Source organism: Pan paniscus, chromosome 8 (assembly GCF_029289425.2).
Source record: "Pan paniscus chromosome 8, NHGRI_mPanPan1-v2.0_pri, whole genome shotgun sequence".
Classification (NCBI taxonomy): domain Eukaryota; kingdom Metazoa; phylum Chordata; class Mammalia; order Primates; family Hominidae; genus Pan; species Pan paniscus.
In genome coordinates, this window is record NC_073257.2 from 76,942,297 (window position 1) to 76,968,251 (window position 25,955).

Sequence of the window (25,955 nt, forward strand, 5' to 3'; positions counted from 1 at the left end):
TGAAGTTTCTGATCACTAGTGGTCCTGATGATCATATCTTTAGTGGACAACCTCCAAAATGAGGGAGGGCTAAGGCAACTGTTTTGCCCATGTAAACTTCACACTTATTTATCTGGCCCTCCAAATAAATTTATCCTACATATATACAGCTTATATTTCCCAGAGTTTGTTTCAGTTGTTTTCAACTTAGATCCCTGATGAGTATTTCGCCGAATATTTGGAACATATCTATAGGCATAATCTGGAGGTCATTCATTAGCTTATGTTATGATGAGTGAGGCAGGTCATGTGAAAACTCTAACTCACTGCTGTCAGATGAATCCAGGAAAATATACTAAGGCATATTCTCTCTTCTTCTTGTCTGATTCCTCTCCAGAGCTAGTAATTCTATAAGGATGCACAGGTCTTTCATCTGAATAAGTACCTTCCATGTGCCAGTAAGGGAGATCAACACTGCTGTCACCTTCTTAGGGATGAATCCCTGATTCTCTATCTCTCTAACTAGAAGATATCCCTTTGGTACATGTTTCCTTGAAAACTACATTTTTCTTTCCTAATTATAATTATACTTGTAGCTGATTTTTTAGAAATTATGTCTTTATCCACTAGAATTTACAACACATGAGGACAGGGATCTTATCTGTGGTGTCTTTAATGTCTAAAACAAAGCCATGCACAAAGTAGGTATAAAATAAATAGCTGTTGAGTGAATGAATAAAATGAATGCCTATTTGAGTTAATGCAGCTCTGTTAAATGAAAACATATCAGAAAGGATGAGGATAAGACTAGTGATGGGGTGAGTCCAAAAATAAATGATTTTAAAAATACCAGGAAAAAATAGAAGTGTATAAAAAATATTCTCAAAAGTACCAGATGTTATGGGGGTTGATGTTATGGACTTTAAATTCTCAATTCCAGCATCTGTCTGCTCTTGAAATAACTTCTAGTCTAGTTCTGTGTAAATAGTAAAAGTAGTTGCACTGGCTTTTGCAAGAAATTGTTTTTATATCCAATTCTTATAATAAAAAAGATAGGGTAGATATATGCAGAAATAGATGTGGTTGGTTATGAAATAGACATGTTATCTTGTAATTACTCAATTCTGTGGATGGACTGCATATAAGAAATGTAATTGCAATGAGATACACAGAGTGATATTACTTATTTCTTGCTCAGTATTGCCTTTGAAGATATGTAGAGTTGCTAACAAATGACTGACTCTGGACCTGAACAATGAAAGCCAGAGAATGAATGACATATCCGAGCAAGTCATGCTGATCAGGTACAGTTATTTGGTTTTCTTTTGATCACTCTATTGTGCAATTAATGGATAGGGCTTCTAAAGCATGGAACATAGAAACAGGAAATATTTTCCTTGTTTCCTAGCTTTACGTCTTTTCTCCGTTTTCAGAAAACTGAAGATAAAACAAAATAAAATGAGCCATGCCGATTTTATAACTTAGTTAAAGCAGTCGAATTGATTTTCAGAAAAAAATTATTTTATTCCACAATACACTGTTGTTTGGCAAATGACTAAAGTTTTCACATTTCTCAGATAATCATTAAAATTGGGGCTGTAGCTGTCATATGATCACCATATACTGGAAGAAATAAACCCAGGAATTGTGATGGGAACAATAAGATCCAGGAATATTCTTCTACCCCTTCATCCAGAGTGCTGTCCGGGGATACATACTCAAATCTAAGATGGATCTCTAATAACACTTCCTATGCATCCAGCTGTATGAGATATTTTAAAGCTGTGAAAATTATATCTGCCACCCTACCCACTCAACCACCCCAATATCATTACAAAGTGCTCAAGACTGACCTGGCATGACACTCTCCCAGTTGTTAGATCTCTTTGTCATGTATCTGCATTCAGTGACATACTTGAAATACCAAATTTCCTTATACAGACAAATGAAGAAAAATTCACTGATGTTTAAGATGTCACTAGGCAAATATCATTCATATATTTTCCAAATTAGAGAAGATAAAATAACATTTTTATTTTTCAGAACAAGGTTTTAAATTACTTCTGTAGTTGTTTTTAGTTATAAGACAAGCAAAAGACCCTATGCTTTTTGCTTGAATGGGTTGACTCTGTGAGGAGGACTTGACAGTGCCCTTTTTCAAGAGGCAATGTTTGCAGTACTATTTATGGAGATGAAATCATACTTGCTAATTTCTATTTGAAGACATTCTTGAATTGCAAGTGCAGAGAAATGGATGCTTAGTTCTGTGTTTCTCAAGGATAGGTTATACTTGCAGGGGCCTAGGGAAAAACTCCCTTCACCCTCTGAAGGCTTACTGAAAAATCAACTCACAGAAGACAGGTTAATTGGAGAAAAGGCAAACAAATCTGTTCATGGAAGAAAAAAAAAAAGGAAGCTGAACCCTGTGAAATATTTGAAAGAGGCTATTTATTTATTTATTTATTTATTTTGAGATGGAGTCTTGTTCTATCACCCAGGCTGAAGTGCAGAGGCATGATCCTGGCCCACTGCAGCCTCTGCCTCCTGGGTTCAAGTGATTCTCATGCCTCAGCCTCCTGAGTAGTTGGGATTACAGGCATGTACCACCACACCTAATTTTTTTTTTTTTTTTTTTTTTTTTTTTTAGTCTTGCTCTGTCACCCAGGCTGGAGTGCAGTGGCGCAATCTTGGCTCACTGTAACCTCTGCCTCCCGGGTTCAACTGATTCTCCTGCCTTAGCCTCCCAAGTAGATGGGATTACAGGCACCCACGACAATGCCCAGCTAGTTTTTGTATTTTTAGTAGAGATGGGGTTTCACCACATTGGCCAGGTTGGTCTCAAACTCCTGACCTCAAGTGATTTCCCCCCCGCCTAGGCCTCCAAAGTGCTGAGATTACAGGCATGAGCCACTGCACCCAGCCAGAAGAGTTTTATTCTGAGCTAAATATGAGTAACTATGGCCAGAGGCATAGTCTCAAGAAGTCCTGAGAACATGTGCCCAAGGTGGTTGGGTTACTGCTTGATGTTTTTACATTTGAGGAAGACTTAAGACATAAATCAATATGTGTGAAGTTTACATTGGCTCAGTCTGGAAAGGTGGGACAACTCAAAGTGGTTGCATAAAGGTCATAGATGCATTCAAAGATTTTCTGATTGGCAGTTGATTGAAAGAGTTTAATTATTATCTAAAGAATAATTATGATCTAAAGAATCAATAAAGAGGATTGGATGGGTTAAGATAAGGGGTGTGGAGCTGAAGATTCTTATTATGTAGATGAAGTCTCATAGCTGGCTGCCCTTACAGACAATAGACGGCAATTGTTTCCTATTCCGGCCTTTAAAAAGTGTTAGACTCTCAATTAATCTATTTAGGATTGGGAGGGCCTGGAAAGATCTAGTTATGTTAATAGAGATTCTTTACAGATGCAAATTTTCTCCTAAAAAGGCAGCATTGCAGGAACATTTCAAAAAATGGCAAAGAAACTCATATTTGAGGGTAAAATATTTTGCTTTCCTTCTTTATATGTCATGTGATGATATACTAGAGTCAGGTTCGAATTTGGTATCTTACTACTACAAAGAACCTATTTTGTTTTAATGTTAATGCTGATCAGTTGTGCCTGAACTCTGAAGGGAGGAGGGTATGAGGCATATCTTATCCCCCCTTCCCATCATGACCTCAAATAGTGTTTCAGGTTTCTTTGGGTTCCCTTGGCCGAAATGGGTGTCCATTCAGTCAGTTGGATGGCTTAGGAATTTTAATTTTGGTCTATAAACCTATTAACATACACATGGCAAAGAACCACAGAATGATTACCCTTTTCCCCACTGGAGTTAAGAAGCTCATATACCATGTTGAGTTTACAGAAAGAATGGAGGCTTGGATCCTCACAAAAGAGGTTATGGTTGGAAACATTTTATGGGAAGGGGGAGAAGAAGAATTCTGTTGAGGGCAATAAATGATTACTAGGGAGAATGAATGGATAGGGAACAGAGAGTGACTTGTAAATATTGCTCATGGAATTTGAATGATCCTCAGAGACAAAAATTATCTTATGAAGGAATCTGTTCAGGTGTGGTTACATTCTTGATGTTCTTTTCTGCAATAGGTAATAAAACAAGAGAGAGCAAAAGAAAAACAGTTGTTCTGTTTGTTAGGTCCGGACTTTAGGGAGATAAAGGAAATTTAGAGACGAACTTCCTCCTGTGCTTCAGGACAGACAGAGGATTGAGGGACAATAGTTGGGAGAGCGGGTAGTGAGATCAGAGAGATTATGAGCCTCCTTCTTTAGTTCAGCATGTTAAAATGCCATATTTTGCGGTATCAGTCTCTTATTCCCAACATAGGTTATCTTATTTTAGTTTCTGAAATTGAGATATTTTTAATCAGTATATACATCAAATGTGGTAGAAATAGTTTTTCTCTAAAAAAAGCTTATTAAATTGATAGTGTATTTTATAATCCAAAGTGTTTTAGAATCAAGGAAATAGAGTATGTAGAGAGCAGTCAAAGATACTCGTCAAGTAATTGAATTATTAACCTTACAGGTGCTTTTATCAATTTAACCATTTTTATTTCTATGTTAAAGACCAATAATAATGTGGAAAGTAGGCAGGAAGAGTCAGGAAATTTCTGATAATTTCACTTTCTGTCCTGCTTGTGGATGAATCTGATGGGAAACCAGCTGGGCATTAAAGTTTATACCATTTGTCAAAAACCATCCTGCCTCTCCCCACTCATTTCCTAACACACCCCTCCCTCCAGTCCCAAATACATCCTCATTCAATCCTAATTTTATTTCAGACCTTCTTATGATCTGGCTCTTTTTCATGTTGTCTAAACTAATGACTTTGTGATATTAGTCTTGAACAAATACCTCTGACTTCTTAAATTACTAGTGTATTTGCTGTCCCCGATATCTGGACATCAACTTTTCCGAAGTACTACCAATGTGGCATATTATAAAACTTTTAGAATCTGCAACTGTGCTGGGTAAAAATGGCTTACAATGCAATATTTGCCTTTTTTTCATTAAGGCAAGGCGAATCCTTCTTGGATTTAGGCTGATGTCAGCATGTATTTAAATACGTTTAATAGTAACAACTGTTGAAAGCCCCTAAGTTTATTACCTTACTAGGATTTCAAATGCTTTCAGCTGAATATATACTCACTCTCTCTGCACCCGCAACAAGCAAAAGGTTGAAAAAAAAACTTCATTCAGGAACCTGATCAGTCTTCTAAAAAAGACTTGAGGAACTAGTGATTAAGGATTTCTCAATGAGATGGACTGACCAGGTTCTGTTAGAATGAAGTTTATAGGTATAACTGGAGCCAATTGGAAATTTAAAAGGAATGAATAGCCAATGATTACTGGCTAGCTAAGGAAAACATCTAACATAAAAATCAGAGACCTAGACAAACAAAAAGGAAAAAAAATAGCTGATGGAAAAAGTGATTTCCACAAACTGCATGTTTGTACTCCCCTAAAATTTATATATTGAAACCTAACCCTCAATGTGATTGATGGTGTTTGGAGGAGGGGCCTTTGGGAAGTCAGTAGTGTCTTTTTAAAAGAAGCTCCAGGGAGATCCCTCACCTCTTCTTCCATTTGAGCATATAGCCAGAAGATTGCCATCTATGAACCAGGAATTAGGTTTTCACCAGGCATTGTGTATGCGGGTAGCTTCATCTTGTATTTCTCAGCCTCCAAAACTGTGGGAAACAAATTTCTATTGTTTATAAGCCACCCAGTTTATGATATTTATGATATTCTATTATAGCAGTCCACATGGACTAAGACACACATTGGTACTAGGAAGTGAGGGTGCTGTTAAACAGTTAAAAATGTTGAAGCAGATTTAGAATAAAGTAATGGATAGAGGCTGAAAAGTTGTAAAGTGCATGTTAGAAAAAGCCTGTTTTGCTGTGAATGGACCATTAAGGGATATTCAGGTGAAAGCTTGGGAGGAGAGGAGGTGAGCTGTGGACAATGCCTCAGTCTTCTTAGATAATACCTAAGTGATTCTGAACAGAATATTGGTAAAAACATAGACAGCAGAGGTCATTCTAATGAGCTCTAAAAATGGAAATCAGGAATATGTTATCAGACAATGGAGGAAAGACAATCTTAGTTATAAAGTGGCAAAGACTGGTTCAGTCGTGTTCATGTTCTATTGCTTTGTGAAAGATAAAATGTATAATCAATAACCCTGGATATTTGTCTGAGGAAGTAAGTAAGCAAATTGTTGAAATAGTAGCCTGGTTCCTTTTGATTGCTTATACTAAAACTTGAAAAGAGGAGAGTGAGGCCGGGTGCGGTGGCTCACACCTGTAATCCCAGTACTTTGGGAGGCTGAGGCAGGTGGATAACGAGGTCAGGAGTTTGAGACCAGCCTGGTCAACATAGTGAAACCCCGCCTCTACTAAAAATACAAAAAAAAAATTAGCTGGGCATGGTGGCAGGCGCCTGTAATCCCAGCTACTTGGGAGGCTGAGGCAGGAGAATTGCTTGAACCTGGGAGGCAGAGGTTGAAGTGAACCCAGATCACACCACTGCACTCCAGCCCGGGTGACAGTGCAAGACTCCATCTCAAAAAAAAAAAAAAAAAAAGTAGAAAAACTGAAAAGAAATTATTAATCAGAAAGAAGAATTTAAAGATTTAGAAAACTTTCACACTATCCATATTGAAATAAATGAGAAAAACCTGCTTAGGAAAACACAAAGGTGTGCCCAAATGACTGTTTGATAAGGAGATTAGTCAGCCATCTAAGACAGCCTCTTATGCACTTTTCCCAGGATGCAAATGGGGAATGTTCCTCATCAAAATTTGAAATAACTCAGATGGAGGGACTCATGCAATTCAGGAAATGGAATTCAACACTAGAAAAGGGTGTGATGACATGTTTCTACCCGAGGTGAAAAGTGATTAGCCTGCTTGCAGAGAAGGTTAGCCAGAGTGGAACAAGTCAGGTAGCACCATGAGGGATTTCATCAAAAGATACGGAACTGATTAAGAGATAATTAATTTGATAACACTAAGAGGAGTTTTATAATACTGAGGGGGCATTAGTATAGAATTGCTACTAAGAACATGAAAAATAAAACCAATATGTAAAACTAGAAAATGATTATCTCTAAGGAAAACAAAATGTGGGGGAAAGAAAAAGCAATCGCAACGTAATGCATTACTAAAGTTCACCCTAGAAAAACATGGGGGTTAGTGGCACTTAGCCCTGCAAAGTCAAAAATCCACATATAACTTTTGACTTCCCCCAAACTTGACTACTAAAAATAGCCTACTATTTATCAGAAGCCTTACTGTTAACATACATAGTCAATTAACACATATTTTGTAGGTTATATGTACTACATACTGTATTCTTACAATAAAGTAAGCTAGAGAAAAGAAAATGGCATTAGGAAAATCATAAGAAAGAGAAAACATATTTACTATTTATTAGGTGGAAATAGATCATCATCTTCACATTGAGTAGGCTGAGGAGGAGGTAAAGGAGGAATTGTTCTTGCTGTCTCAGGGGTGGTATAGGCAGAAGAATATCCATGTATAGACCTGCTCAGTTTAAATCTGTGTTACTCAGGCTCAGCTGTATATGGTTTAGTTGTAACTAGCATTGACAAAGCCATAACAATGTGAACACTAAATATTGATCTAACCAAATTTAAGACATAAATGCATCAGATAATTCAAATGTGTCCATAAAATTATTGGGGCAAGAAGGTGAAAGAGAGCTAGATTGTCATCTACCAAAATGACAGGTCAAAATATCAGAGCTAACTTATGATGGGGGTGGAGGGTCAATATACTCATGCTATTTATAAATGCTATTCCTAAAAAATTAAATAATTTGCTAGAGAAATTTAAAAGTGGTTACCTCTATGAAATATCAAATGGAGAGAGCTGTGAAATGTCTTCATTTTCTTTTCTCTGTTTTAACAAGCTTTGTAGAACACTTAATCTCTAAACTAACTACAGATACCATACTATATAAGGTGTATTAGTCCTTTCTCACACTGCTATAAAGATATGAGCCAAGACTGAGTAAATAATAAAGAAAAGAGATTTAATTGATTCACCGTTCTGCATGGCTGGAGAGGCCTCAGGAAACTTACAATCATGGCAGAAGGGGAAGAGGAAGCAAGGACCTTCTTCACATGGTGGAAGGAGAGAGAAGTGCAAGCAGGGGAAATGACAGGTGCTTATAAAACCATCAGCTCCCATGAGCGCTCACTCCCTATCACAAGACAGAGTAGGGGAAACTGCCCCCATGATCCAATTACCTCCCACCTGGTCCCTCCCTTGACACATGTGGATTACAGGGATTACAATTTAAGACATTATTTGGGTGGGGACATAGTCAAACTATATTATATGGCATAGTATAATAGTTGAAAGTATATTTGAAAGCCCATATATAGGTGTATACACATACACACACACACACACACACACACACACACAATGTATAATGGTAAATATAAAATTAAATTAAACAGTAATTAAGTCTATAATAAAATTTTAATACCATATATATTTACCTTTTTGTTGTTGCTGTTAGGGTCCTCTCTACCCATCCTATTTTTATTTAATAATCATAGTTTTATACTCTGCTTTGAATTTGTGCAGTTAGGCTAACTTTTACTTAAATGTGACAGAACAGTCCAAAGTCATCATTACTTAATAAAACATAGACTTTACATTTTTATGTAAACCAAATTCAGACACCAAAGTAAGTGTCTTTATAGTGTTAGAGATTCAGGCTTCTATTATCTAGCCACTAGGCCACACTTAGCCTATGACTCCATGGCCCAGAGCTGTGAGAGTCCCAGCCATCACTTTGGTAGTCAGCCACCATGAAAGAAGAAAGAGAAAAAAAAAAAAGTAGCAAAGGATTTGTGCCAGGTTATTTTTATGTTTTTCACAAAAGTAACACACATTTGCTTAAGTTGCATTGCCTAGAACTTATTCACATGGTCTCACCAAGCTGGAAGGAAGGCTAACAAATGGGTTTTGTTTGCTTATTACACACTGTGCTGAATAAAACTTGGGTTATTTTACTAAAGAAAAATAATGGATAAGGATTTAGGTAACAAGCAGTCTCTGTCACACACTATATTTGCCCTTTTGAGTTATTTTGATCCTGTCACCTGCAAATTCAATATTTTGTATGTTTTTTGTATAAAAGTGATAAACCCAACTTTAACATAATTAAGGGTGACACTGATATTTTATTCTTCAAAACCCTGAAGCCCATACATTGAATCATCAGTGTGTGATGAAAGTTGTATTTTATTTAGCAGATTTTTCCTGGCCTCCCATGAGACAAGGGTAAAATAGCAAATTTATTTTCTAGTTGCTATAGTGCCTTTCAAACAGGTTGAGAAAGTAAGTTCTCACAGAATAAGCCAGTAATAAGTTACTGGCACTGTTCTTCTACTTGACTTAACAAACTTCCGATTAAATGAAACTATACTCCAATACAATATCATACTAATTTTATTTCATATAATAAGACATAATGCTCCCCTCCTATCCCCCAGTTTACTCACAATAAATTCTGCTGTTCCAGAAAGGAATTAGTGGTCAAAATATATCTCACAAACACCATTTAAGTATATTAACTCATCCCCAAATTATTTCCTTAAATGAATATATTTATGTTATTTGAGCAGTGGTTCTGTTGCATATAACTTGATACATGTTTCCTCATTTTTAAATATAGATAAAGATCTTATTTCAGGAAGGCAGGTTATGTGAACTGATAGCAATACTGATCATTGTGGTTTAAGGGTTCAAGGTTATTGAAAATTCCAATGAAATGGAGTATGAGAAGAAGCAACCGCAACAATTTTTGTTTAAATTGTAGTAAAATACACACAACATGAAATTTTCCATCTTAACCATTTTCAAAGGTGTAGAGTTCCATAGTGTTAAGTATATTCACATTATTTTGTAACCAATCTCTGGAATGTTTTCATCTTGCAAAAATGAAACTATACCTATTAAACAACTATACCTATTAAACAACTATACCTATTAAGCAACTGCTCCCTTTTCCCCACCCCAGGCCTGGCAACCACCATTCTACTTTCTATCCATCTGATTAGTCTAGCACAGTGTCCTCCAGGTTCATCCATTGTTTTCACTGTTAGAATTGGGGCTTTCTTATGACTTTTCTGGTTTTGTTTTTGCCCACATACTTTATCTGAGAAAATAATTTTATACTTAAATTAAGTTTCTGGTAGTGGCTATTCTCAGCAATTATTTATGGTGACACTCTATTTGGTAAGCTCAGTATAGTATAGTTTTCCTATTTCTCTCTCTGTCTTTTTTCTTATTTACGGTATTTGTTTGCAATGATAAAATGGCTTTTCTAAGAAACAAACATTCCGTTTAAGGCACTACCACCTCAAATCCTCTTTTAGCTAGACAATGAAAGAAATTGGGATAAAAATACATTTCAAAAGTAAAATTAAATATAGTCCCTTTATTCCATGGTGCATATGTGCCACATTTTCTTTATCCAGTCTAACATTGATGGGCATTTGGGTTGGTTCCAAGTCTTTGCTATTGTGAATAGTGCTGCAATAAACAAACATGTGCATGTGTCTTTATAGTAGAATGATTTATAATCCTTTGGGTATATACTTAATAATGGGATGACTGGGTCAAGTGGTATTTCTAGTTCTAGATCCTTGAGGAATTGCCCCACTGTCTTCCACAATGGTTGAACTAATTTACACTCCCACCAACAGTGTAAAAGTGTTCCTATTTCTCCACATCCTCTCCAGCATCTGTTGTTTCTTGACTTTTTAATGATCGCCATTCTAACTGGTATGAGATGGTATCTCATTGTGGTTTTGATTTGCATTTCTCTAACGACCAGTGATGATGAGCTTTTTTTTCATGTTTGTTGGCCACATAAATGTCTTTGGAATACTAAGCAGCCATAAAAAGAATGAGTTCATGTCCTTTGCAGGGACATAGATGAAGCTGGAAATCATCATTCTCAGCAAACTAACACAGGAGCAGAAAACCAAACACCGCATGTTCTCACTCATAGGTGGGAGTTGAACAACGAGAACATATGGGCACAGGGAGGGGAATATCACACACCAGGGCCTGTCAGAGGTAGGGGTCAAGGGGAGGGATAACATTAGGAGAAATACCTAATGTAGATGACAGGTTGGTGGGTGCAGCAAACCGCCATGGCACATGTATACCTATGTAACAAACCTGCACATTCTGCACATGTATCCTAGAACTTAAAGTACAATAAAAAATAAATTTAAAAAAGTCCCTTTAGATTTGAAATAGTTTTAACTATGTTACAGTTAAATGTTTTTAAAAAAACAGCCTAGAGACTGTCTCTTTCAATGTACTCTCTTCCTTAAACTTACATTTTAATGTTGAGGATTTTTTAAGGCACTGCTAATTGCCCTCTAATCATGTATGAGAAGTATAAGAAGTAGAGTTATTGTTGTAGAACAGCTTAAGTTTGAAATCACTGGGAAGGCCTTGTTTTCTGGAAAGAGAAGAAAATGGAACAATTGAGTACAAAATGTATTTGGTACAAAGTAAGTATTCCCATAGCTTCGGGAAGTAGTATGGTGCAGAGGCAAGTTCTTGGGCTTTGAAGTATGCCAGATTTGGATGTGAATTCCATCTGTGAAAATTACCAGCTGGGTGCTGGGGGCTGCATCGCCACTACTCAGTGTGATAGGAGGACTGATACTTATCTGTGAGTTGGTCGTCACAGGCCTGAAATAAGAACAAAAATTGAGCAGTGTACATTTTAACACTATTGATCAAATTGTCGTTTCTATGTCATCCCACTTACAATCAGTGGATTTGTCTCACTAAACAGGGTGTAAACTAGACCAAGTGTTGCTCAACTAGCCTGATGAGTCATAAGAGGCAAGAGCTGCATTTTAGTTATACGCAGGAGGACCAAGGGATGACATGATGTTTTAAAGTTGGTTTGTGAGGTGTAATTCAATAAAAATATGATAAAATGTGTGTGCTCATTTATTTTACAGAAAATTTTAAGGTTTTATCAGATGTATTTTAAATGTATAGCTTACCATTATTAGCTATTTAAGTAATCAAAATTTTAACCCTAATATAGAGACGGTAAAGAAGATTTACAATAATTTTTTTGTAAAGTTGCGACACATTTTTTCGTTCAGTAGTAGTATATGAAATTGCAATAATGAAAGTTATTTCAAAGAAGGGCTAAAACATTTTAATGCTAATTTACATATGGTAAAAGAAGATTAACTGGACATTTTTTGTCAAAAAATGACACATCTTTTATTTCAGTAGTATATTAAATAGTGATAATGGAAGTTTTTTTAAAAAGTAAAGACCAAAAAAAAGGTCAAACTAATTTTACTTGGAAGTATTATCTCTCATATATTGATTTCATTTTGTAGCTGTAATTGGTGATGAAATGATTAAAAAGAAGTATGTTATTTGAGGAGATGAATTGGCTGCTGAAACGATTAAAGCATCAAACTTAAGGCCAATTATATACACAACATAAAGAGATGCGTTCAAAACCACAGAATTATATGAAAGAAAAAGTGTTAAAATAGAAAGCTGACAACAGATGTTCAATATTTTGAATACAAACATTAGTGCTTGTCAGAATTTATATAACATGGCACTTCATTTTCCCAAGAATAAAAACACCATGTACAATTATTGAGAAACTAATGAATGATTGTAGCAAAGGGGTTTGTCTAGAAATGTTTCTGTAGCAAAGTAGTTGACTCAAGTACCGTTCTCCAACACTATACCTTGACATATTCAAGAATTAACTAATGATAGAGAAGACTAATAGAAAAAATGAACTTACCATAGTATTTTTTATTGTAACCTGATAAATTCATAGCCCAACAAGGTAATTATTTTAGAACTTAAGCAACTTAAACATAATATTGATATGATAAACTCTAGCTCTAAATGCTAGCTCTAAATTGTGTAAAACTATAAAAAATAATATTGTCAATAAATATGACTTCACATGCAAGGTTTATGTAGATCTATGTTCTGTGGGATAGTCACTTAGTCACAGTGCTTCATCACACACACAAAAAAATCTTGCCAAAAAATTAAAAAAAAAAGAGCTCGTCAGCTCTCAACTATAAGTTGGCCTAGATGTGAGTTATGCAAAGGTTAACATTTTAATTTTATGATAATATGGAAAATAATTATGAGTGCGTGGTATTGCATGTAGAAGTATGATGTTTAATTGAAAAAAATATTGGATTTAGAGTGCTTAAAATACGGAACAAACTCTAAGTGATTCTTAAAGATAAATTAGTTTTGTCATAGTTTTTTTTTTAAGGAAGTGAAATGGACAGCCAAAATTGCTTATTGATCTGATATGCTTGGTATTTTTAATTATCTTATTACTTTCATGCAATAAAGAAATTTAATGTATATCAATAGCAGATAAAATTGAGGGCACACACAAAAGTTAAAAATTTGAAAAAAACAGTGTTTACAGATTGTAATGACATGTTCTAAAATTTAACACCAATTGTAAATGATGTGAATGATAACCTTGATATTGCATATTTGCAAAAACTTTGTCAATTAACATTTTTTTCATTTAATAAATCACTTTGGTTTTATTTCTACCAAAAGGAAACCTATACATAGGAAACTCATGATGCAGAATTCATGTCTTTTATAAAAAACTAATTTAAATTTATGAGATGAATTGGAACTGACTACTAATGAGACCTGAGTGAATTTTGAAAATACAGCATCACTTGTATCATTCTGGATAAAAATTAAAGACAAAAATTTTGGTCTTGCTAAAATTTTTTCCAAAAGTTTCTTCTTCTGTTTCTATCAACATACTTTTATGAAACTGGTTACTCTACTGTGAGCACTGTTCTAACAAAACACAGATATACTTAAAAATATATTATCCTATGCAAATAGTGTTGTCATCATCCAACCTAAATTAAAATTTAAAGATTAAAAATTAACACGCGGAATGCCTTTGTCATGTTAAAACCTTAAAACATTGGTATACACAGTGTTCATTCAAAGTGTATATAGGCAGTTATTATGAAGAATTTTTAACTTCAAACTGTTTGTTTAGTTTTTGTTTGTTTTTAATTTCTTAATTTCTTAGTTTACTTTAAGTCTTTGCAACTTACAAACCCACACACATTCTGCAAAGAAAAACTTTTCTGATCCTTGGGTGATTTTTTCCATCACTGGGAAACTCCTTCTATCAGAAAACTCTTGTCTCCGATCAATCAGGGCTTCTTTCATTATTTTGAAACCATACAACCACAGTGGGCTTAATGCCAAAATACACAGTGAACCCAGGGCCATAATCTTTTGCTAGCATGGTTATGGATTTGCTGAGGTTCTTACTATTTAACTGTAGAATATTTCCAACAAATAGGAAAGAAGTGAGGTCATGTGGGAACTTCCCTTTGACACAGAATCACGGGGGAAGGAGAAGGGAAACAAGCATGTCTTACACGGCTGGAGCAGAAGGAAGAGCTTGTTTAGATATAATAGAGGAATGAAAAAAACTATAAGTTCAATGGCAATTGTCTATATTAGTCATCTATACACATACTTTCAATAAACAATATAGACAGAGTTCATGATTATTTTCTTTTTCCCTGTTTTGCTTGTTCTGAATATATTCATTAAACTAATTTTGTGACTGCTGACTCTAATAAGGCAACTGGAGATTATGTAAGGCAAGTATTAAATTTTTATTCTGTTTTTTTCTGATAATTTTATTATAGTTCACAAAAGTATTGTAACCAGATTGGCTGAAACCCTATGCAATGAGAAAATGGAAAACCAGAGAGGTTTAATAATGTAATGCAATGCGCCTTAAACTATTGCTGGTGAAGAGCCAGTTATTTTTACTTTCAGCTAATCAGGTAACAGATGGAAATAAAAGATGAAAGTGAATTAAAATACAATGCCTATATTCAATATGGCAATTATGACTAACAATAAAAGACCTAGGTTGAATTGAGATAAAGATTCTCTATGCTGGTTTTTTGTTTGTTTATTTGGGGATTTTTGGCCACATTCCCATCCCCATAATGCAGATGCCTTTTTCCATAACCAATTTTTAAAGCTGGGCCAAGTAGATTACCAATAATTTCTGATATTCTGCCGGTATAACATTTAAAAAATTGCTTTTATGTATATATTCATATATCTATATCTTTTTTATATTAATTGAAAGTAATAGTGACCATTTTGATCATTTTCTAAATAATACTATGTTAATTTTTAAAAAGTATAATCTTATTGAATTATTACATTATCCCAATAAAATGCATATGTAGTGTCACCATTTGGTAGATAAATAAACTAAGAGTCAGAGGGCTTAAGCAACTTGCTAATTGCAAAACTAAAAAAAAGGTAGAATCTGAATCCACTTTCATCTCAATATTGTTGTAATATATTTTTCAACATATTATCTTTAGCATGTGATACAGTGATGAGTACCTATTATTGCTAAGGAGATACATATTAAATAAATAATGAACTCATTGAATGTGGAAATCAACAGATATGATTTGAAATAATGGAAGTTATAGTTTTGTTTATGCATTTTTGTATTATTTTCTCAAAATTAGTTTTGCTTATAGTAGTTAAGAAATTATCAAATTACTTTATCAATTTGAAATCAATACATATAAAAACAGTTAATTGATTCATTTGATTGTTGAGTTCAATACTACATGCTAAAATATATGAATAAAGAAAAGTTGAGTTTTCTAATTTGGTCAGATGGAAATAAAAGTTTTTGCAACATTCACTTGGGAATCTTTGATCTTATAAACTGGGATAGATGATGAATATAGTAATTCTGGTCCTAATTCAGATGCCTTTTCTATACATGTCTTGAAGTCATAAACTTTATCTTTTTCATCACTGTATCCTGTACAGTGTCTAGTGTAACGATAAATCCAAATTTAAAATAAGAAGCTTGTCTCGGCACTGTGGTTCAGTGTAATCCCAGGCTTTTGAGAGGCCAAGGCAGGAGGATTGCTTTAGGCCAGGAGTTTGAGACCAGACTGGACAACATAGGGAGACCCTATTTCTACTTAAAACAAACAAATAAATACATGAATAAGTAAAAATTGTAAACTTAATTCTCTCTGTTAAAATAAGGGAAGAGAATTATCCCTTCCCCTTTTTCTTAGAATATTTACTTTAGAAAACTTGTAATTTTAAGTACTTTATCCTCTCTTTGAAATGTATGTAAATCCTTTTGAAAAGTAGATAGACAGTTTGTCTGCTTTATGATCAAGAATGTCTTCCTCAAGCACCTGGGAGCCATTTATTTGAAATGTAATAATCAAGGAAGATAAAATTCCTCTCTCTCACTTTCTATGGATGGATAGGAACCTAACTTTGATTGTTTCAAACTACAAAACTGCTTCCTATGATAAATATATGAGAAGTTTATTTTTCCTGTGGATAAAGCCAGTTAGCTAACACAGATGGTCACCCTAATTACCAGGTGAAGTGAGTGTGAACTATATATGACAAATGGTGCTGTCAAGTCCTTTTACTTGAGGACTAGTTACTATCTTGAAAGCATGTATACGAGTTTTATCTATTTGACTATATAAAAGTGTAAGATTTCTTTCTGTCTTTTCAATCTCTTAGCAGATGGCCTGTGATGCCCGCCACATTCTGTATTAATGCTTATTCAATAATAAAAGTGTTTTCTTTTCTACTAACTTTATGGAGATTATTTCTGTGTTGGGAGAAGATTTTGTTTTTAATTTTATTTCCAAAACAATAACAATATTGCTTACATATGGAGAATATTCAATAATTATTTTTGAATCAGAATAAGAAACCCCAATGTTAAAATACTTAATTTTGACTTATGTGTTCATTTGGCACATTAAAAAATAGTAATTACATATTGCAAGTGTTTGTGCATTGGTAAGTAATTTACTCTGTGGTAACTAATTACTCTGCATTGGTAACTAAAGGTACTCTGTGGCCTCACTAGCTCTGTGCTCCTAAGTCAAAACAAACAGACAAAACTGACCCGGAACCACACAAACAAACACAAATGCAAGCAAAGTACCATTTCTGTTCTCATAACCTATTTCTGCAAATATTTAATGCAGGGTGCTTTGTAATTCAACTTTCCAAACCATTCCTGATGTTGTAAGCTTCCAATCCTTCACCTATTTTCAAATATATGACCTCAGATCTGTCACTGATTCTGTTCCTATAGTACTGGCTGCTTCTGTCTCTCTCCATGACTACCAGTCATGCCTGCTTTTTAGATTGTGAACAAAACTTCTCTGAAAAGGAATTTGGAGGAAAGACACTTTATTCCAGTGAACAGTTTGCAAATCAGGGAGATGGGGCCTTGGAATCTTAGAACCTGTAACGTAAAATGAAGAAGTGTTCCAGAGAACAAAGAGAGTGTTAGGGTTTTGCCGCAAAAGTTCTTGCCCAAGTTCCCAGTAATGCTTGTTTATGCAAGTGAAGGATTGAAACTTGCTTAATTTTGATTGGTCAATACAGCTGGGTTTTGATTGGTTGATACAGCTCTGATTAGATGGGGTAGTGAGGCTGGTGGGTTTGTTCAGGTGATCTCTGATTGGTTGGCTTCCAGGCCCCAAACCAGAAATTTCTGGCAGATATTTCTTTCAAACTACTGGTGGGGGCTTTATGGGGGTGTGAGGCAGGGGCCGTCTTTCTGGCTACAGTTTATCTTAATCCAGACAACAGGAACTGGATTGGCTTGAGTGTAGAAAGGGAAGTCCTGTGATATTTTTACAATATCTTTCTGAGAACAAAGAGTATGTGACTGCTCCCTCACTCCAGCCATGACAACCTTATTCTGTTTTAACTTTGAGCACCTCAGATAGCCACAGGGAGTCCCCTTTACCTGTTGGCCACAGGCATACTTTAACAAGATTGTTTTTTACTGTCATGCCACTTACCCAGTGTGATAAAGATCCATGTTAAGCCTTGGAATGTCAGTATTCTTGCAGTTTCCCACCAAAATTTCCGAAAAAAATCAGAACAGCATTTTCAATAATAATTATAATCTTATTTTAGGAAATTGAAGCTTAAATTTAAGGTCATTCAATTACTGAGTAGCAAAACTATAACTAGAGAGCAGGTTTATAGAAGTACACTTAATTCCTTAATTCATTTGCGTTTCAGTTAACTGGAAGGCATAATATGGTTTGCAGAAACTGACAAATATTTAGATTAAATATATATACCCTTCTAAATAGAACCTGAACCAACTATTTCCTAAATGGCTTATTTTCATTTAAAAACCCTGTCAAGTCCTTAATAACAAAACTGAATAAAATAAAAACAAAATCATCTGTAGGTGCAAGTAAAAAATCAAAACATTAACTACAAGGAAAACATCAAAATTTGTATTAATTGAAAATACCAGGCCGGGTGCATGCAGTGGCTCATGCCTGTAACCCCAACACTTTGGGAGGCCAAGGCAGGTGGATCACATGAGGTCAGGAGTTCCAGACCAGACTGGCCAACATGGTGAAACCCCGTCTCTAATCATAATACAAAAATTAGCTGGGCATGGTGGTGCGTACCTGTAATGGCAGCTACTTAAGAGGCTGAGGCAGGAGAATTGCTTGAACCTGGGAGGCGGAGGTTGCAGTGAGCGAGATCATGCCACTGCATTCCAGCCTGGATGACAAGAGAGAAACTCCCCCTCAAACAAGAAAAAAAAGAAGAAAGAAAGAAAGAAAATACCTGTTTCTAGCTTCCTCTCACTCCCAAAAGGTTTGTTGTAAGCATTGGAATATTTTATTTCTACTATTAGTAGAGAGGGGCAGCCCTCAGTTTAAAAAATAGACCTTAACTATTATTATCTCAGGTTTTTAGATTTCTTGGGGAGGCTTTGTTTTTCTTTTTCTTTTTTTTTTTTTAAGAGGTAATTAGCATAGAATGCTGATTCATTTATTTTGGCTAAATTAAGATGTTAAAAATATTTTTAAAATCTCTCTCCTATCATTGTAATTATTTAAAAGACACCTCTACCACACATGCAAAGAGTCAAATAAATGCAAAGCACTACTGAAGTAATGAATGATATTAGGGATAATTTACTGCAGTTTGAAAATTCAGGTGGCTTGAATGCAAGAATTTAGTGCTTATTTCGTTTTAAAGGTAGGAGGTTTTCTTTTCTATTCTGTTTATAATAGGATTGAATATGACCTTTCTTGTTGTGGGCAACAACCTACACCAGTGCTATAGCTGGGAGTGTAATTGTTAGGAAATCAATGCAATGAGACAAAAACATCCACTTGATAAACATGGGAAGACAAGACTTTATTTTTCTCTAGTGGGTAGGTGTATGAGGAATATAAAGTCACTGTGAGAATAATAAAATGAATCCAAATTATAACATTATTTTTTATGTTATGGAATAATTTGTGCATTGTTATTCTAAATAAGTTTAATGATTAATAAAAATTATCACAACAAAGCATCAAGAAAATACATCTTTGATTTTAACTTAAAATCTCTAACTCTGTAGGTGATTTAAACTTGTGATTTTTATATTTAAATCTTTCTAAATTTATAAAAAGCATTAAACCATTTAAGAAAACCTCATTAGCTTACTTTTAAGTTTAATGTAATTAACTTACAAGACTTACTTTGGTGCTTGGGAAGAGGTAGTTTGGTAGTCAAACTATTTAAATAATTAAAAAGAAATTCAATACATTGAATTTATAACTTTATTTTAAAATGTTAATTGAGTTTAGTTAATTAAGTATCAGAATGGGACCAAACATTTGAATATTAAAATTCCCTGGATACAGAAGTAGAGTAATTCAATTTCTAAGTTAAACATTTCACAAAATTATTAGATTAAAATTTTAATTTACAGATAGAATGGGATTTTAAAGTACACATCCAACTACTCTTCTCTGTGCACAAAACCTACTTTGAGTGCATAAGACAACACACATTGACCTCATTTACAGCAGCTGTGGTTGTAGCAGTTTCCTTGTTCCCACTAGTCTCAATCCAAGACAGATCATTTTACCTATTCAACATTCTCCATAAGAAATTCAGTCAAATTCAGCCATTAGTGATTTTAGTAACAAAAATAGGTCTTATTGTTTACTGTTCTGCCTTTTGTTTTTCTTCTACTCCTCACTGGTTTTATGGTCTTTATTTGGTTGTTTCTCTGGCCGATACCACTGTCCCATCACCCTCCTGTCATACACATGATGCTGACAATCAAAAACCTTGCTTCTTTGTATTCTATCATGGATATTTTTACACTGGCATTATTTTGTTTGTTTTTAAAATTTTTATTGATACATACTAGTTGAATGGCATTACTTGTATTGGCTCACTACATGGATCACTAAGATGTTAGTAATTTGATGAATCATAATATTTCATTTTATGTTGGGAATATGGAGCAGAAGTTTGCATTAATCATACTTCTCACTTTGAGGCAAATTACCATCACTGGTCCTTGCAAGGTCCCTTCTGGGTTTGGTTTGTTAGCTCGATTTTCTTTTATTCATTTATTTAGATTTATCCCTGTTTCCCACTCCCTTCCTCTCACCACCACCTTAGCTATAGACAACTATTATATATTCTAAGATGTCTTGTATTGTTTGTATATGCTATTGTAAAATGTATATTACTGTTATAAATGCATATGCATATGATTTATATATCTATAATATAGTGAGTTATAGTAATGTGTGTTTGTGTGTATGTGTATATATATATCCAAAAATAGGTCATTCTGTTTCTTACTTTTCTCACTAAGCCCTAGGTTTGAAAGTCCAACCAAGTTGTTAAGTATTATTCTGTGTATATACGTATACCTTTTTCTTCTGACTACTGCATAATGTTTCAATGTGCACATGCAGCCCATTTTGCCTACCCCTTCACCTACTGATAGACATCCATGTTGCCTCCAATTTCCCACTTCCGTAAATACTGCAATAAGGACCACCTTCATGTGTGTCCCTTATAAAACGTTGGTAAGAATTTCTTTGGGCTATATATACCTTGGAACAGAATTTCTGGGCCATAGAAGAGCATATAATAAACTTGACCAAGTGTACCAAATTGCTGTGCAGAATGACTCAACCAGTCCATACTCCCCAAAACAGTGTCAGTACATGAGAGTTCCTGCATTAGCAAATACCAACTAATGTCTGACATTATAAAGTGTTCTATTTTTGGTAGACAAATAGGTACAGAGTAGTATCTCAGTAATTTCATTTGCATTTTACTGGGTATTAATTATTTTGAGGACCACATTATGTCATCTTTAGTTTTTTGAGTTTCCTTTTTTGAAGAATAATTGTTCATAAAATTTGCAAATATGCTTTTTTCATTCATTCATTTATCTCTTGACTTTGTTAAGAGGATTTTCAATGAACAAAAAGCATTTCTTATGTCATCACATTTATTGATATCACTTGGAATTCAAACTTTTAATGTTTTATTTGAGAATCCTTTTTCTGTGTTTGAATAAAATATTCTGTTTTTTTTCAATTACCCATTAGGTTTATCTTTCATATTTATACTTTTAATCTAACAAGACATTAACATTTTGTAATGTTAAGGAAAGATCCAATTTTATCTTATGAAGTGTAACACTTTCCAATACTATTTATATGCCATCTATCATTTCCAATGATATTTGATGTAGTTTTTATCATATGTTAAATCCTGTGTTTACTTGGTTCTGTTTCTGATCTCTCATTTTGTTGGTTTAATTTTTTTATCTTCTTGTGGCTATTACAAATTATTTTTTATTACTAATGGTGGTTTTGTTGTCGCATATTTTAATATTCAAAAAAAAGGGATAACCCCTCTTTGCTCTTTTTTTCTAAGGTTGATTTAGCTATTCATAAAATTTTTCTGCACATAAATTTAGAATACATTTCCCCCCTTAAAAAAATAAACTGAAATATTGGCTTTGGCTTTAATTTTGTTTAGATATTAACTTGAGGAGAAATAGCAGCTACATTGTTAAATATTATATTACAATTACCTTTCTATTTATTCTAATCATTCTCTACTTCTTTCTTTCTTTCTTTCTTTCTTTCTTTCTTTCTTTCTTTCTTTCTTTCTTTCTTTCTTTCTTTCTTTCTTTCTTTCTTTCTTTCTTTCTTTCTTCTTTCTTTTTGAGACGGAGTTCCGCTCTTGTTGCTCAGGCAATATGCAATGGCACAATCTTGGCTCACTGCAACCTCTGCCTCCCAGGTTCAAGCGATTCTTCCGCCTCAGCTTCCCAAGTAGCTGGGATTACAGGCACCGCCATCATGCCCGGCTAATTTTTTTTTTTTTTTTTTTTTTTTTTTTTTTTTTTTGTATTTTTGTAGAGATGGGGTTTCACCATGTTGGCCAGGCTGGTCTTGAACTCCTGACCTCAGGTGATCCGCCCACCTCGGCCTCCCAAAGTGCTGGGATTACAGGCGTGAGCCACTGTGCCAGGCCAACATCTTTCATTTTAGTATTAAAAGTTTATCCATAGCCCAGCCAACTTGGAAATCTTGTTTGGATTATTTTATAAATTGGTTGATAATATAAATAAAATCTTATTTTTAAAATACATATTCTAGATGGATTGTTGGTGGTATTAAAATATGTAATGATTTAATGAAGTTTTTTGGTCTATCTTGTGTCTGGAAAAATTGTCTTTTATTTCATAATAGTTCCTATGTTGATCCTACTAGCTCTTCCAGACAGATGATTTTATCATCTGCACATAATGGCAGTTGTATCTGGTTCTATTTCTTACTCTTGTTTTTATTCTATTATCGTGTTGGCCAGAGCCAACTGCATCTGTAGATATAAAGACAGCACAGAACTATATTAAATTACAGCATCCTTATCTGGTCACTATCTTAAAAAGAATGCATTTAACGATTTCAGTATGAGATTGTGGATTTCATGCCATGGTTTCTAGTGAAGGAGCATGAGAAACTAAAAAGGATAGGTCATGCCAATGAAGAGAAGGGAGAGGCTGGTGGTGCAAAGAGCCATTAAATTACAAAATTGGGGCATTGCACGAATTTGAAAAAGTTGCTGTTTTGAAAAAATGGTAGAACAAAAGAATGTTATACAGAACAATGGTGCTGCTTTAGCTCCTTGACATAGGGTTTAAAGTGATAGTCTTATTTTAGTATTCAAGTAGATATTTTCTGGACTTGTATTACTCACTTTGTTAATTATCAACTTGGATCATTAAAGTTATTCATTTAATGACATCTTAGAATATTTGCAAAGTTCTTAACAGCATATATGACATCCATCTGATAATAAAAACATAAATGTATTGTAGAATAATTAGAAAATTAGATATATATTTCAAATTTCCCCAATCTTATTGTTGAAACAGAACCACGTTACTTAGCAATTTTCTAGTTCCAGGTGACAGAAACCTGTCACCAAGAAGTTGAACTTAAAGAAGAAAAAAGAAATATGTGTTCTCATTAACAGGCTGGTGATAACTTTAGACATTGCCTGACCTAAGATTTCAAAGTCTTCCTTTAGTGAACTATCTGATTGTTTTTCTCCATTTCTAACATCTAATTCAGTGTGGGCTGAATCTTGTAGCCTTTCATTAGTCCTACGAAGACAATTTCAGTCCCCAAACAAAGAAGAAGTCAGTTTTACGAAGGGGCTATTATCATCATTGCTTCAGAGTTAAGTAGAAACTAAATTATTCCCATGGTTAGCTTGGCCTATGCCCAGGAGTGAATGAGGCTGGAAGCAAGATGGAGTCAGCCATGCTAGATTTCCCTCACTGTCATAATCTCTGCAAAGGTAAATTCTTGCATGGTTATCTTCACATGTCATGAACCATACATATATTGTGGCCCTCAGTCCATATATGATACATAGATGTGTACCCATTTTTTCACTAAGTGTTGGGTCCTGTAAGAAATACTTAGTGACTGAGGGCAGCAAGGAGAGCTGGATTAGGTTCACATAAACCACAGAGAATGGAGTTCCTTTAGGTCATGAAGATTCTATCATTAGACAAAGGTTGAGAAAGAGTACCAGAAAGATGGAGAAAAAATTTGATATTAAATTTTTTTAGCATTTTGTTGCATTTCTTTCTGAAAATGTATATTATGTGTGTTAAATAGAATTATTTTAATTTTAATGTTTGCATTTTGGAGCCTCTTTGTGATATCTTCATTCTTTTTTTTTTTTTTTTTTGTATTCCTGGAGATTGTAATTTTCTGCTGCTAGACTTGTATGGGCCTTTTATAACAGAGGTCTCAACCCCTGGGCCATGCGGACCTGTACCAGTCTGTGGCCTGTTAGGAACCAGGCCACACAGCAGGCGGTGAGCAGTGGGCAAGTAAGCATTACCATCCGAGCTCCACCTCCTGTCAGTTTAGTGGCTACATTAGATTCTTACAGGAGTGCAAACCCTATTGTGAACTGCACATGCAAAGGATTTAGGGGATTTAGGTTGCTCTCCTTACAAGATTCTAATGCCTGATGATCTGAGGTGGAACAGTTTCATCCCCCACCTTTCCCCCCGCCCCACCCCTGTCTGAGGAAAAATTGTCTTTCACAAAACCGGTCCCTGGTGCCAAAAAAGTTTGGGGCCTGCTGCTTTATAAGACTAATCTTGTGAGACTAACCCAGTGAGTTCATCTTGCCCACTGCCCAGAAAAGCCAATTCAATGAGAACAGTAGGTTTTTGCAACAAAGAAGGAGTTTAATAACTGCAGGACTGGCCAATTGGAAGAAGGGGAGTTAATTCTCAAGTTTGTCTCCTCAAAACCTTGCAGGCTAGAGTTTTTAAGGATAATTTGGTGGGCAAGAGGATGGGGAATGGGCACTTCTGATTGGTTGGGTATGAAATTGTAGAAGTGTCCAAACTGTCTTTGAGTGCTGAGTCTGTGTCTGGGTGGGAATCACAGGTTGAGTCAGTTCCTTGGTATGACTCACATGTCCAGGTGAAGTCAGTAGGTCGTCAGAATGCAAAAGTCTGAAAAATATCCCAAAGACCAATCTGAAGTTTTGACAATAGTGATGTCATCTATAGGAGAAATTAGAGAAGTTATAAATCTTCTTTATAAATGATCTCTAGCTTCATGACTCCTGAGCAGTGAGAGCTGATAGAAAAGCAAGCTAGAGAACAATGGCTGGTTACCTTTAACTAGGCCTACATCAAGCAGAATTCAAGCCTCTCCCAAAATCCTAGTCTTGTGGCCTTCCATTAATCTTACAAAGACAGGAAAAGAGGGCTCAGTTTTACAGAGGGGCTATTAGCATCATTGCTTTGAAGTTAAATTAGAAACTAAATTATTCCCATGGTTAGCTTGGCATATGCCCAGGAGTGAATGAGGGTAGCCAGCCTGTGAGGCTAGAAGCAAGATGGAATCAGCCATGCTAGATTTCCCCCATTGTCATAATCTTTGTAACGGTGGTTTCAACCTTGTTAAATCTCACTCAGATATCGAAAAAGTGCTTGAATATGCTCTTACTCATTTCTTTATGAACCATCTTTTATTAAACATTCATAGGTAGAACATTCTAGACATGTAAATGACCATAAAATACATATTCAAAAAACAATATTCTGCCAAATACTTTATATTTTCTTGATTTATGATGGGTCTGCATGTTTCAGCTCTACCATTGTCCTTCAAAATTATTAAAATCCCTTTCACTAAATAATACTAACGTGATTTCCTTGTCTTTGTAGTACAAAATTCAGATTTGAACATTGGTCAGCTTTGAGGTAATTTGCTAATTGAGTCTGTAAGGTTGATGTTGTGCAGTGCCTGGCTATGGGAATCTTATCATAGTTTGATGTTTCCAAGTTTTATAAACCATGGAAAGAGTAAATGGCATTTTTAGAAGCCCAAGTACTTAAAAAACTTAAGAAAATATTAGACAATTTAAATGTCATTAACTTTCA

General features: G+C 34.8%; 1 long non-coding RNA gene across 1 annotated transcript in view; it reads left to right on the top strand.

Moving 5' to 3' along the window:
- LOC129393214 (uncharacterized) overlaps positions 1-25,955 on the top strand; it is a 77,706-nt gene that overhangs the window by 9,389 nt on the left and 42,362 nt on the right. The window contains exon 2 of the long non-coding RNA XR_008619948.1: positions 1,178-1,283. This is a non-coding gene — a long non-coding RNA (uncharacterized LOC129393214). The remainder of the gene's footprint in view (positions 1-1,177; positions 1,284-25,955) is intronic.